This window comes from Acomys minous, assembly GCF_964271855.1.
Source record: "Acomys minous genome assembly, chromosome: 10".
Taxonomy (NCBI): Eukaryota; Metazoa; Chordata; class Mammalia; order Rodentia; family Muridae; genus Acomys; species Acomys minous.
In genome coordinates this window covers 86,149,921-86,165,494 of record NC_140491.1, presented here as the reverse complement: position 1 = coordinate 86,165,494, position 15,574 = coordinate 86,149,921, and the positions used below count along the sequence as shown (strand labels likewise).

Sequence of the window (15,574 nt, the reverse complement as noted above, 5' to 3'; positions counted from 1 at the left end):
CCTCTAAGAGTCATCACTTAAAACCCATTAGAATGACTACAACAAAGGAAAAAGGAGGAGAGAGGAGAGGCAGGGAGGCAGGGAGAGGGAGGGAGAAAGAAAACATTCACAGTGTGAAGAAACTGAAACCCCTATGCACTGTTTTGGGTATAAACGGTAGAACTATTGTGAAGAACAGTATCAGCCTCTCAGAAACTTACACATAGAATTATCATACAGCCCAGGAGTTTTATTGCTAGGTAGGTGTTCCCCAATCAACTGATAGCCAGGAATGTGTACGTCAGTGCTCAGACTCATAGCAACTGATTCACCAAAAGACGAAAGCAACCCAGTGTCCATCACTGACAAATGTATAAACAAGTAATGAGATATTGTTCAGCCTTTAAAAGCAAGGAAACATGAATAAGCCCTGAAGACTCTATGTTAAGTAAAATAAGTCAATGAAGGAAGAAAACAGGCAGCTACTGGTTCCCGGATCCCCTCTCTGAAGATACCAAAAGGAAGCTGAAATTTCTTACAGAAAATGGCATAGCATTCATATACCACCTGTACGCATCTTTCTGGATACTTTAAGTCATCTCTAGGTTACTTTATTTTTTTAATTTTGTATTGGTTCTTTATCAATTTCACATCATGTGCCCCAATGCCACTCATCTCTTGTCTCCTCATACCTGCCATCTGCTGTTACCAAAAAAATGTGAATCCCAATATTTCACTTTTACCAATGAAGACTCCAGATACTGGGTTGGAAGCCTGACCACTCAGAGAGGCAGAGAAATCACCCAGCTGACCTTCCTACTCAGCAGAAGTTCCAGAAGGAAAAAGCCAAAAGCCCCTTCTTCCCCATGCTGTCTTAAGTACCCGTCTCTCAGTGTTCCTCCTTTCAGCTTAATCCCTGTCACCTGGTTGCCTGTCCACCTCTTGGCCTAGGATTGACTTTATTTAGCTCTTGGATTAAAGATGAGTGTTAGGGCTGAGCCACACCAAACAAGAAACAGGTTTTTACAGTTCACAAATCTCATGGTTCACAACAGGATTAAATATCTTTACAGCCAACCCCCCATAACAGGAAAAAAAAATGTTATTGTGGAAGCTGTAGTGTGTTACAGTGTGTCCCATAAAATATCCTTTTGTACACATTTCTTTGGTTGCAAATGTTCATTGCAATGAGTCAGTAGCCTGGTTCCTGGCCTCTGGCTTCTGCTACACTATCAATATTGTGTCCTCACTAGGACTCCCTTGGAGATCCTGTTGTTGCCCTGTATCATGGAGATCCTAGAGCTTTGATTCTGCAGGACTGGCCCTTTCACCCACTCCAGCAGTTCATCAATGAGGTAGATGTTGGAGGTGGGCCAGCTTAGAACCCTGGATCTGGGCTTGGGAAGGATTGGAGCTGGTCAGCCTGACAGCTCTCTTGCACCCACACCACTAGAGCAAGTTCTTCGGTACTACCCTGCCAGCTCATCCAGTGCCACCAGCAAGTGGCAGAGCCAGCCTTCCTGCTCTCATGCCCACAGGGGTGGCTCAGCCTCACCCACACCAGCAGGACCAACTCTGCTTTGCTGCCCAGGTGAGGTGCAGGGGCCAGCTCTCCTGCTGAAGGATGGGGCCAGTTCTGCACAGCCCTCAGACATCAGTGTGGCCCCAAGTGGCAGCCCAGACCAGGGATGTCTGCTTGGCCTTTGGTGCTAACAGACCCCCACTGCTGCATGACCATGAGCCTACACATGGCTCTCAATGGCATCATAGGCCAGGACCCCATCATGGCCTTAAGTGACGTCACCAGCTACTCACATCAGCCTGTTCCTCATTACCGTCAAATCTCCAGTTTTGTCTTTTCATTGTGCATATATTCTTCTGCTTTTCTGTTTCTTCCACTTCTCTACCACTTACTTGCTCATCTTATTGGTGTCCAGCATCTCTGGGTGTCCCGGGTCATCTCAGGAGTGCTGTATCCCACCCAACCCGTGTGGCACCAGGCAGAGTGTGTGGTCTTGGGCATGGTCTGCCCACCCAGGCCTTGAGGCATTGGACTGATGGTTATCTCAGGTTCGCTCCCCACTGGAGATCGCTAGATTGCTTGTAATGTCTAGTTCGATGTAAATGCTCTATAAATAGTTGGTAGACTATATTATTCAGCAAATAAAAAAAGATCTTTGCACAGCTTAGTGCACACAGTTCTTGAGTGTTTTGCCACTGTAGCTAGTCAAACATACAGATGGAGACATCATAGATACAGAACCACAGACAAGGAGGACCAACAGTGCTGTATGACTTTAATTCTATAAAACTGAACAGTCAAGTTCACAAAGACAGGGAGTAGTGTTGATTGCCAGGAGCTCGGGAAGGAGGGACAAGGAGTTATTATTTTTGAGTTGGGTTGGGCTTGTTCGTGTTTGTTGTTTGTTTTGTTTTTGCTTTTGTTTTTCAAGACAGGGTTTCTCTGTGTAACCTTGGCTGTCCTGGAACTCACTCTGTAGATCAGGCTGGCCTTGAACTCAGAGATTCACCTGTCTGTGCCTCCCAAGTGCTGGGATTAAAGACATGTGCCACCACCGCTGGGCAGGAAGTTATTTTTTTTTTTAACAAAGTGAGTGTGATGTGATGATGTGTACAGTTTGATTTCTGTTCCCAGTTTGTTTTTTGTCTTTTTTTTCTTTTGTCTTTTGTTCCTGATAAAGCTATAGATCAATAAGGATTTTTTAAAAATATCTTTTAAAATGTTATAACATTGGGGCTCCATAGGCCTCAGAGGACAAGATGTCTCGCAGGCCTTCACTTGCCCCCCCCCCTTTCATCTCCATCCCAGGGTAATCTATAGAAACCATAATTTCTCTTCCCCAGGGTAGGCCTGATGGTTAATTTTGATTGTCAACTTGACAAGACCTAGAATCACTTAGGTGACAATCTGATGGACATGTCTGGAGGTGACGAATTAGATGACAATCTGTTGGATATGCCTATGGGGGGGGGTTAATTAGGTTAACCGAGGGGAGATGGCCCACTCTGATGTGAGCAGTGTCCTTCTATGGGCTGTTGTTCTGGGCTGACTAAAAGGGAGAAAGTAAACCTAATACTCCCATCCCCCCTGATTCCTGGCTGTAGATGCAGTGTGACCAGCTGCTTCCTAATACTGAACCAGACATTTCAGACAAGTTGATTTTGTCAGATATTTCATGACAGCATAAGTAAATAAATAAATAAATAAATAAATAAATAAATAACCAATGCAGAAAAATTCATTCGTTGCCAGAAGTAGAGCCGTTGCTATGACAACCTGGCCATGTACTTTGTAAGCTTAAGAAACATAGAAAGGTTTGGACTAGAAAGTTTGGGCTAGAAAGACTATAGGGCACAATAAAGCAGAACTTGATCAGCCATACTGGTCAGGGATTGAAAGACCAAGATGCTGAGAGAAATGTGGATGGTTAAAGGCCTGGCTCATGAGTTTTGAGAGGGGTGTAAGGACTGTGTCAGAAAAGAGGCTAGAGGACATTCTATGACGTCCTAGCAAAGATCCTGCTATATTCGGCCCACATCCTGAGGACCTGAGTGTGACTGAATTCAAAAGTACGAGACAAATTTATATGGCAGAAAGAAATTTCAAAACCACATAACATTTAGGCCATGGCATGGCTACTGTTCACAGCTCTTCTTCATGTCATCAGGGAGAGAGAAATGGTAAGAAACTGGTGGCTCAGCGGAAAAGGTGTGTGAGCAAGTTTAAAGTTATAGACAAGACTATGTGGACAATGCATCTGTGACTATTAAAGAGATAAGCTCTATTAAAGAGAAGACTCACTGAGACACTGGGAAAGATACCCCAAGGGCAACATCCTACTCACTGAAGGCTCCAATTTACAGAGATGCAAATTCATGTGATAGGGGAAAGATGGAGGTGATAGTGCCATTGAAGGTGTTTTCCGTTTAAAACAAAACAAAACTGACTACTTATACACAAGGAGGCTACTGCAATTATGGTCCAAGGGGCCAGGATATGTCTGGAGATGTCAGATATGGTATTGTCTATGAAGTACTGGTTCTATGGGCATAATAAATACACAAATGAAGGGCTCGCTCATGAAGTTTGACAGCAAGGCTTGGCAACAAGCCACTGAGGTCAGTATGTTGTAGGGCTGAAGTCCTTGAGAAGCCACTCTGTGAAAGTATGAAGGTAAAGCCTAAGTTGCAATGGAGACCCTAGAATTGTGGAGATGTCAGGACCATGGGATATTTGCTGAGAAAAGCTCCATGCTTAAATGGAGCTGACCAAAGGGAGAAGCTATGTGTGCCTCATCTTAGCAGAACTGGAGGGGTGGAGCTAACGTCTTTGCCCAACTGACTTCATCACAAGCCCCAGATGTTGGACATGGAGCTGTTGGATTCAGTGTTTGCCCTCTGAATTAGGTTTTTGCTTTGCTCCAGTCTTTCCTTGATATGGCTACCTTTCCCCTTTGGAGCTCTAGGGCATTGTCCTGGTTGTTTGTTTTTATCACCTTGACAGAAGCTAGATTTGTCTGAGAAGAAGAGAGAACCAGTTGAGAAAATCTCAGTAAGATAATCCTGTACTTCTCAACTGAGGAATATCAAATGGCTGAGAAACACTTAAAGAAATGCTCAATGTCTTTAGTAAGCAGAGAAATGCAAACCAAAATGACTCTGAGATTCCATCTTACACCCATCAGAATAGCTAAGATCAAAAATTCAAGAGACACCACATGCTGGCGAGGATGTGGAGAGAGAGGAACACTCCTTCATTGCTGGTGGGAATGCAAACCAGTACAACCACTTTGGAAATCTATCTGGCGCTATCTCAGAAAAATGGGAATAGGGCTTCCTCAAGACCCAGATATTCCACTCCTTGGAATACACCCAGAAGATGCTCCACCACACAACAAGGACATATCCTCAACCATGTTCATAGAGGCCTTATTCATAATAGCTAGAACCTGGAAACAGTCTAAATGTCCCTCCGCTGAAGAATGGATAAAGAAACTGTGGTACATTTACACTATGTAATACTACTCAGCTATTAAAAACAAAGAATTTCCGAAATTTGTGGACAAATAGATTGAACTAGAAATGATCTTAATGAGTGAGTTAACCCAGAAGCAGAAAGAGTCAAATGGTATATACTCACTTATATCTGCACACTAGCCCAAGGGGCATGTCCCATGAAAGTCTTCACCTATCAGGAAAGTGGGACAGAGGGGAGGACATCTTATTGGGACTTTAGGCAAGAGAAGCATGGGAGAATGGGGAAATAGAAGGATCCAGAGGGTCCTAGAAACCTACAAGAAGAACACTATGATGGGCAGATCTGGGCCCAGGGATCCTGCTCAAACTATGGCACCAGCCAAGGACAATACGTGCAGTAAACATTGAACCCCAACCCAGATCTAGCCAATGGACAGGACATTCTCCACAGTTGAATGGAGAGTGGGGACTGACTTTCACATGAACTCTGGTGCCCCATATTTGGCCACATCCCCTTGATGGGGAGACCTGGTGGCACTCAGAGGAAAGATAGCAGGCTACCAAGACGAGACTTGATACCCTATGAGCATACACAGGGGGAGGAGGTCCCTCTCAGTCACAGTCATAGGGGAGGGGAGTAAAGGGAAAATGGAAGGGAGGGAGGAATAGGAGGATACAAGGGATAGGATAACTATTGAGATGTAATATGAATGAATTAATAAAAAAAAAAGAAAGACAAAGGAAAAAAAGATAATTCTGTAGACAAGACTGTGGGTCATTTTCTTATTTAGTGAGTGATGTAGATGGGCAAATTATCCTGGAGATATATATCTTCTGCTTCAGTTTCTGCCTCCAGAATTCTGCCCTGAGTCCCTGCCCTGACTTGGATATGAAAATGTAAGAAGAGATAAACCGTTTAATATCCAAGTTGCTTTTTCTCGTGGTATGTTATCACAGCACTAGAAACCTTAAGACACCCATTATATTTAGAAGAATATGACCCATTTTTTATTGGACAGCACTCATAGCTCAGGGATAGACTCTGCGCTTTCACTGTGAGGACTTTTAAAGTTAGACCAAATGCATGTGCTTATGAGATAGCCATAAGCCAATGAGATAGCCATAAGCCAATAAGAACAAGGAGTGGAAGATAGTGTCTTAAATGTGCTATATCGGCATGTCAAGTTAGTTAGATACCTTTCTTTGTAAGTTGCCTTGGTCATGGTGTCGCTTCACAGCAATAGAACACTAAGACAATCTCCCTCCAAAAAACAAACAAGCAAGCAAAACAACCAAGGAAACAAACAACAAAAATCCACAAAACTATAACAACAAATCAATAAGGCACACACACACACACACACACACACACACACACACACACACAAAAGAATGAAGTCTGTTGTGTTGGCCAACTACTGAGCTTGGGGCCCACCCTGGAGTGTGGTTGATATATGTAGTGAAACTCCAGTGGACAAAACTGATTTACCCTTTCCCAACGATATCAATTGCAAATAGCTTCTTGGTTAGGGGCAGGGCTTTGTGCCAACTTCCTCTTCTCTGTACTGGGATTTTGTCTGGCTTGATTTTGTTTAGGTCTCATGTATGTTGTAACGGTCTGTGGATTCATATGTGCATCAGCCCTGTTGTATCTGGAAGATTCTGTTTTCCTTGGAGTCACTCACCACCTCTGTCTCCCACAATCTTCCTGCCTCCTCTTCCATGTTGATATTTTTTGTTGTTGTTGTTTTGTTTTGTTTTTCCAGACAGGGTTTCTCTGTGTAGCCTTGATTGTCCTGGACTTGCTTTGTAGACCGGGCTGGCCTCAAACTCGAAGCAATCTGCCTGCTTTGCCTCTTCAGTGCTGGGATTAAAGGTGTGTGCCACCACACCCAGCCCATGTTGATTTTTAAGCCTGGAGGGAAGGGGCTTCATATAAACACCCCATTGCTGAGTGCCCCAAAGTGTCTCATTGCATCTTTGTCAGCTGTGGGTCTCGGTGTTAATTACCATCAATCTATTGCAAGAAGAAGCTTCTTGGATGAGTGTTGGATGCAATCATGGGGGTGCCAGCTGAGAGCGGTAGATGTGAGTCCCTAGGAGAGAGCAGTTCTGCAGTCACAAAGGAATCTTTTTATCTCTCTTTTCAATCAGCTTCTAGAAAAGATCACCCTACCAGCACACACACACACACACATACACACACCCTTTCCCCCCCCCCCCCCCAGGTTTTTTCTGTGTAGTCTTGGCTGTCCTGAAGACCAGGCTGGCCTCCAACTTAGAGATCTGCCTACCTCTGCCTCCTCAGGGCTGGGATTAAAGGTGTGCATTGCCACTGCCTGGCTGGAAAACTTTAATAAAAAAAATAAATAAATAAAATAAAATAAATAAAAAAAGCACAAATGGCCCACGTGGTATTTTGATTGAACCACTGATCTGGCTGTTCCTTCCAATTGGGTGTAGTCAATAAATAAGCATGAGAAAGTGTATTGTCCAGGAACGGTGTGTCCTGTCAATAATCTTAGTTATATGGACTCTGGGAAACATTAAAATTAGAGTCTAGCTTTAAGCATTCCTCCCCCCCCCCCCATATCAGGGTATTTCACATGACTATAACAAAAGCCTGGGGCAGGCTTACTTCAGTTTTAAGAGGCTTATTTTGGCTCAGATTCTGGAAGTATAAAGTCGCCTGTTGATGGCCTTTTTGCTATCAAGATCTTGATAGGGACAAGAGATGGGGAGTGGTGTGTGTGTGTGTGTGTGTGTGTGTGTGTGTGTGTCTGTCTGTCTGTCTGTCTGTCTGTCTGTCTGGTCCCTCTTCTTCTTTTTCTAAAGCCACTGGGGGCAATCCTGATGCCTCCGACCTAATGGTCACCTCACTAAACCTCATGATTAAATTAAGTTCCTACTGTGCTCACACTCACACTGGAGATTAAATTTCAATACTTAAACACTCAAACCACATCCAAACCATATAACCTCCATGATGAAATTTCTTTTTCTAGGCATCTCCATCCCATAAGACTCTATATCCCACCGTCTTAAGCAAAGACACCCAGAAGAATGGCAGCTTGGGGCAAGGACAAAGGACTGTGTGCCACATCAACTCCTGGCTGGGCCCTGCACAGAAACAGCTGCAGCAGTAACTGAAAGAGAACCAGACCTGGGGCATGAGGGCTATGATAGGGCAAGATAGAGCACACTGCTCAGCAGAGCTGAGATAGTGTTTAGAAACAGCGCTGAGGGAAGGACAAAAGCCCAGTATCTGCTTCCCAAACCTATTACTGGACGGTATTGCAGGCATGGTGGCACACACTCTTAATCCCAGCACTGGGAGGCAGAGGCAGATGGATCTGTGTGGTTCATGGCCAGCCTGATAGAGAATTCCAAACCAGCCAGGGATAGAGCGAAACGCTGTCTAAAGCATGAACAAACAAAAGGAACAAAACTCAATTACTGGAAGATGATCCTGAGGGAAGAGGGAAAGACAGCCCTACTGGCAGGAGGAGAAGATCCCCGTGGGGTGGGGGCAGGGCTCCGAGCTTCCTCCTAGGCGGTCAGCTTCAGGACGTGGGTCCCTCATGCTCTTGACTTTGCTTACAAGGTGGGCTCCCGGTCTGACTGTCCACTGTCCGTCCATCCGTCCGTCCATGGCTGGCACTCTCCTCTCACTTCTCCAACCCCCCAGATATCTGACAGATGTTGTGACACAGAGCTGTCACTTGGAGCCATGAACACACTCTGAAACTAGATGGTGGTAATTGTTGGACAACACTATGGATACACGTAATGCCACTGAGTTTGGGGAACTTAAGTTGGCTTAAGATAGTAAATTCTATGATTGCTTTGTTTACTACAGTAGAGGAACCCGGAAACACCTTGTCACCTTCTGCAGTCAGTGTCCTCCAACTCAGAGCCCTAGCCATCGGCATCCACGCAGTGGCCTTCCTATGAGTCTGTACTTGTTTCCTTCACTTCACAGCCATCCTCGTGTCCAGTGCTCAATGTGTGTGTGTGTGTGTGTGTGTGTGTGTGTGTGTTGCTTCTTTGTCTATGTTGTGAGAATGTGTGCTGTGTGCATGCTTAACAACTATTTTTTCTGAATGATTCATCTATTTCCATCATATTCTTGGTGATGGCAAGAACCAATGAATAGACACGGGAACCTGAAGGCCACGGTGCTAAGTTAAAGGTGGAGCTGTGGGCACAAGGTCCTTTGCTCTTCACTCCAGATCTGCTGCCAACAAATTCTGTGGGAGATATACTCTATTTTTCCAAAAGTCTTTTTGTCTAATTTATTTTTATCCCATCTTCTAAAATGGTACTAAAGATATCTACTCTGGATATAAGAGAAATGAAAATGTTTGGGAAAAAAAATACCTTGGAAATAAAATCTTTGGAAGGCTGTGAGAAGATTGTAGGAATCGTCCCTTCCAAGAAAATATGAGGCAAAGAAAGTAGAAATTATAACTATATGCGTGTGTACATGTATGTGCGTGTATGTACATATACATGCATAGACATATAACACATGCAGTTCTTGTTTGCTTTTTCATTTGTTAGTGTGATGGAGAAACTGTAGAGACAGAGGACAGCTTTGTGGAGCCAGTCCTCTCCTTCCACCTTAACATGAGTTTCAGGGATGGGCCTCAGTCACCAGGCTTACACAGTAGCACTTTTATCTTCTAAGCCTCCTCATTGGCTCTTAGATTTTTAAGTCAGGTTCCTCTCAAACTCCTTATGTAGCCAAGGGTGACCTTGAACTTTTGCCACCACCCGTAGGTGCTGGAATTGCAAGCACGAGCCTCACCATCACCGTCACCGTCACCGTCACAGTCACCGTCACCGTCACCATCACCGTCACCATCACCATCCTAGCTCCAAACAGGCGTACACTGATATCAAGCTGCTTTCTGACTCCAAGGCCCAGCAGAATGCAACTCAGTAAACGTTATTTCATAAATTCATTTGCCATTTCAGTCTTTCTACAAATGGGGGCTTTCAGTCATTGGAAAATGGTATCGCAAGGACTCAAGTCAAAAACATTTGTTTCAGAGACTGGTGGTCCTGCGGCCTTGAGTTTTGCTCATGGCTAAATTCACACACAGTATGACTGGTTAGCAGGCCACTTGACCACTCTTGAGCTTCCTAAGCCAGCAAGGCTTCCCCACAGCAAGGATGTGCACACGCTTTGAGAGGGTTAACGAACTAAGGAACTCACAGCTAGCAAGGAAAGGGTCTCCTAGCAGAGACTGGAAGGGCCCTCTGTCTCGCCTCATCTTCACCAGCAATACTTGCGGTGGCCTGAAGTTTCATTGTTGAGATGAAGCAGAGAATGGGGGAAATATCTGGATGGCTCAGACACCGAACAGCCTCCCTTTGAGTGACTTGCACCTGATAGAAATCAAGGCCAACGCATGCGAGGTTTTTCCACCCTCCTGATAACTCTGCTTTATCTGAATCATTTCCCAGCACTCTGCCTCCCTTTGTTCAGCCCACTCCCAGAGAATGGTTTCTGTCCCCATTTCCACTGCCAGTAAGAAGCGTAAATTGAAGCAATTATCTAGATTGTTCAAGGGGAAAAAAAAAAAGCCTCAGAAATTCTCCTGCCTGAGTGATCCAGGTAATTGCTTCAATTTTCACGTCAGCTCCTGTCTTGGCAGTCCCCAGGATGGCCATTTAACTGAAAGCCTGGGGTCTGCAGGTTACCATGTGGGTCTAATCATTTCTGATTGTCCAAGTCCAGCCCCAATCTTATAAGTGTGAAAAGGAAAGGTTTGACCCTGGTGAAGATTAAAAACCAAAGAAGGGGATGAACTAATTTTAAAGATGCTAGGGGGGAAATCCCTTTAAAACTTTCAAAACTAATGTGTTATCATAGAATAGAAAAAATCTGGATGACTTTTAAATTTTGTCATCTCAATGAGGAAGAAGGAACAACCAGCCATCCCTCTAGCATGACATCAGTGGATGTGAGAGAGACCCCTTCTCTTCCCTGAGAACTAACAGACACACTGGCTAAGGTTTTACTGGATTAACCCTTCGTCTTCTTGCAGAAACAGAATAAAGGATATGTTAGAATTATATGGGGGAGTCATTGGTTCTAAGAAAGGACAGGGGAAAAAATGTCAAGTTTGTAAGATATGAGTAACAAGGCACCTGTGAATCAAGGGTAGCTGTGTCACAGGCGATGGGGGGCACCAGTCCTCTGAGGGACAACCCAAAACATCAAATTGCTGTAATCTGTCCAAGGCCCACTTGGACACAAAATTCAACTCTGCCTGTTCCTCCAAAATCCACTCAGAGAAAACACTAAGAAGATAAACTTTCCAAAAATGAACCAGGGAACATACCTGGGATGTCTGTTATGCATCCGACATCAAGCTCCATAAAAATTCCCTGTAGACTTCAAGTTGCTGAGGCTCTTGTGTCCTGCAGCCACGTACCCTACGTGGTTCCTTTCACAGACAGAGTCCATCCACGGTAGCCTAGCTTTATGTGGATCCCAGGTTTGTGGCCCCAACTAAAATACCGTGCTCCAAAAGACAAAATGTGCAGTGTGCACTTGCAGTCAGCACTCTGTTTCCCAGCACTCTGTCTCCTAGACTGTGGGAAGATGAAAGAAGCCATGGTTTTCTATTGCCTACAATGGAGATAGTGCAGTCTCGGCAGCAAACCTACCATGACCAGGTGGGTGGCAACAAGCGACGGGGTGGGGAGCAGGGCTCCGCACAGACTCTCCTTGTTTTTTGTTGTTGTTGTTGTTTTTGTTTTTTTTGTTTTGTTTTGTTTTTCCTTTTTCCCAAGACAAAGTTTCTCTGTGTTAGCCTTGGCTGTCCTGGACTCACTTTGTAGACCAGGCTGGCCTCGAACTCACAGCAATCTGCCTGCCTCTGTCTCCCGAGTGCTGGGATTAAAGGCGTGCACCACCACACCCAGCTTTCTCCTCCTATCTCTCTCTCTCTCTCTCTCTCTCTCTCTCTCTCTCTCTCTCTCTCTCTCTCTCTCTCTCCTTGTCTTTTTAAAGTGGTAAATGAGGTGAAGTTTTCTTCAAGAGATGTCAAGGGAAAACAACCTGTCCACACTTGTGTTTGTTATCTGTTGTCTGTTGTCTGTTTGTTGTCTCTTCAGCTCTCCGAGAAGCACTTGCTGTTCTGAGGTCGGGCATCTTGGAGCCGCGTAGCTTGTTCCTGTGGCTCAAGGAGGTGTCACACAGCCTCAGCTGTGGTCACTTAAAGGCTAGGGTAGGGAAGGACTCTTCATGGTTGTTAGTGAGCAGCGACTCTCAGCGCCTCCTTCTGTGGAGTTCCCACAGCAGTAGGCATCACCACATCATCAGAACGGCTAAGAGAATAAGAACAAGACAGTAACCACATTCCAGCGGATAGAAGCCTGTCACTGGTTTAGTGGACATTCAATGCCAACGCTTCCACAGGGTGAATACTGAGGGGATGCCTCCCTCACCCCAGGAATCACTTACCCAGGCAACCATGCCTTCAGGCACAGAAATGGGGCACAGAACAGAATAATGAACACAACTTTGAACCAAAATAAACCCTTTTCTCAAACAACCCCAAAGCTATAGAGAAATATAGCCATCTAAGCAATATCTCAAGGCAGCAGCCATAAACAAAAACAGCAATATATTACACCTCATTTAAAAAAAAAAGGAGTCCAATACATCAAAATCCATACCAGAGAATAAATTTCAAAATTCAGCCGAAGAAGGGTTTTTGTAACATACATAAAAAGAGTCAATACTTTTATTAAAGAATTCTTATAAATCAATATGACAGTTGTAAACGCACAGGAGCAAAGCTAGCCTTGTGCACTAAAACACAACACACAAAAGAATTATAAATTACCTGGAAAGGCATGGAAAGCTATTTGGCCTCATTAGTAACCAGGGGAATGCCTGCTAAATTGGCAAGGATGACAAAGAATAACAAGACTGCCTACCCTAAAGTAAGTCAGGCAGGCAGCCTTCTCTCGTCCTACTGGCAAGGAGGTAGATCTTTGTGTTTTTTTTTTTTAAGGAAGGCAACATAAATCTGAACTTGACAAACATACATATATGGACTTCTTGCCATCAGAGGCAGGAGAATCAGGTTACAAGCATGTGACATCGCTCCCACCAGGGGGACAGGAATTGCAACATTATGTAAAGACATCTGGGGACTGAAGTTGCAAAGTTTGTCAAGTCATAGAGAGCCTTGAAAACCAGGTGGAGCTGTAGGTAGCCTTGACAGGCAGTGGGAAGTCCCTGGGAGTTTGTAAATAGACTACACAAGTTAAAAACAAAACAAAACAAAACAAAAGCCCTAAACATGAGTCGAGCCCTCTAAGGAACACTGGGATCCAGAAGTAAGAATTTGGAAGATGTTTTCCTTTTTCCAATAAACCGTGGCCCTCTCTCCTTGATCTCGTGGTCTCTCCGCAAGTTGTCTTTAATACTCAGCCTTTGGGCTCCTTCTGACAATGACAGGTGAGGCCTGTGGCCTCATGAGCTTGACAGCATCATCCCAGGCCCAGATATGGAGTTACCAAGAACTGCAAGGATGGAGATTCCTACGCCATGGTGGTTGGTCAAGACCTTTGGATACCAAGCAATAGAAATATATATGACTTACCTAAACAAAAAAGCAGAGAAGGAGTAAAGTATATATTCTTGAAGAATTATGAGGCTAAACTGCAGCTAAACTCCAAAGCGGACTGCACTCAGCGAGCTGAATTTTCTCTTCGTCTAGTCTTTGTTGTTTGTTGAGTGTATCTTGTCTTCCTTTCTTCTTATGTATGGGGCTCCTTGCTTCTTAAGCAGTGCCACAGAAATACTCAGTGCCATTTGGAGGAGGACAGAAGGTTTTTCCTCTGTTTCACAGTCTGGGCTCAGGGAAGGATTGCCTCTCTTAGACCAATCAGTTGTGTGACAGGGTAACCTGTGGGTTAGACAGAGAAGGGAGGGAGTGTGTGCCAGGAAAGCAAGTCCTGGGAAACAGTCCTGGCATCGATAACAGTGAGACTCAGGGAGTAAACTTGTCTACTGGACTCCTCCCTGAGACAGATGCTGGGGCACTCAGTCCTGGGTCATCCACGACACCAAGCGGTTCCTCATAAACGAATGTTCTACGTTCTGTCCCTCCTGTCAGCAAACCCTAGACCTAAAGGATCCCACAGGAGTCCTGAAACGGCCACAGCTCAGCCTGTGCTAGCAGGCTCTACTATTGTTTCTCTACATGACATATTCGTTTTGAGAGAAAGTGAGCCATTTGGATTGCCGAAGAACTAACTAAATAAGATACTCTGAACTAGCCCGGAAAGCAGATGAATTTGTATAGTACTTAAAAACCCAAGCTTGTCATCACCAGTGAAGATTCCAGACCCTGATAGTACAAGCACATAGTTGTATGCAGTGCAACAGCTTGCAGCCATTTGGCAAATATTCCCAGCCCTGTGTGAAAGGCTCCATATTCCTCCAGGACTCACACTGGCAACACACAGCCCCACAACTCCGATTGATGAAAACTGTTTATTTGTCCATTTTTACCAGCATTTCTTTGGCACCTCAGCAAAATCTTAGCACCACAGGGAATTCTACTGTTTCACAGTATTTACTCCATGATCTAAGCCCTTGACTTATATGTTGATATGTCTAAGCATGGCCATATGCATAGCACATTTATGTGTAGGCTAGAGATCTTATCCTAGTATTTTAGGGGAAAAACTGCTCACTCATTCATTCTGGACATATCGTTAAAGTTTCTAATAAGTGCCAGCCACTGTCTTAGATGAATAGATGTGGTCCAAGCCTTTACATGGCTTACTGATGGAGCTAGCCAATAAACACATATGTATACATCATGATACTAAGCACTAATAAACCATGAACTAGAGTAAAGGTGCAAGGAAGGTGAAATGCCAGCGAGAGGTGGGGTTCTACTCCAGCTCAAGTGATTAGGACTTAGAAGGCATTTGGAGCAATGCTTCAATTCTTGATCTTCAGGGTACACACGCCCCAACCAGAAAGTGGGCTGGTGAATGGAGAGGGCACTAGGAATCACCGTGTAATAAGCCACCCTAAGAGTCAGCAGCTTGTATGTGTGCGTGATAGGCATGTGTTCATGTAAGTATGCACACATGCGTGTGTTATGCATGCATGCTTGTGCATGTGGAGGCCAGAGGTCAATGTCAGATGTGTTGGGTGTTTTCCTCAACATTCTCCACCTTAATCTTTAAGCTAGGGTCTCTCAGTCTACTTGGATCTCGTTGATTCATCTACAGTGAACTCCTGGGATCTGCTGCCTTCGCCTCCCCCTCCACCACCAGAGTTACAGAACCACATTGCTAAACAGGGCTTGCTTCCTTATCTATCTATCTGTCTGTCTGTCTGTCTATTTGTCTGTCTATCTATCTATCTATCTGGGGATCTGAACTCCATGCTTGAGCAGTAGGTAGTACTTTCTTTTTTCTTGACTGAGCCATCTCCCCAGCCCCTTAGCTGTTCATTTCTCACTGTCCACAGGATATCTGATCTCTCCTAGGTCCATCTGACATAGGCTCAAAGCACTGGATGTCTGTCTGCCGATCCTGACATGACCAC

General features: G+C 44.6%; 1 long non-coding RNA gene and 1 pseudogene across 2 annotated transcripts in view; both read left to right on the top strand.

Annotated features, from left to right (window-relative positions):
• Window positions 1-15,574, top strand: part of LOC311607880 — a 426,536-nt gene that overhangs the window by 70,987 nt on the left and 339,975 nt on the right. The gene's annotated exons all lie outside the window — the stretch shown is intronic.
• LOC311606467 (small ribosomal subunit protein uS8-like) overlaps window positions 7,038-15,574 on the top strand; it is a 51,718-nt pseudogene continuing 43,181 nt past the window's right edge. Inside the window, exons 1-2 of the transcript in view lie at window positions 7,038-7,065; window positions 9,724-9,867. The product of the transcript in view is annotated as a small ribosomal subunit protein uS8-like (transcript). The remainder of the gene's footprint in view (window positions 7,066-9,723; window positions 9,868-15,574) is intronic.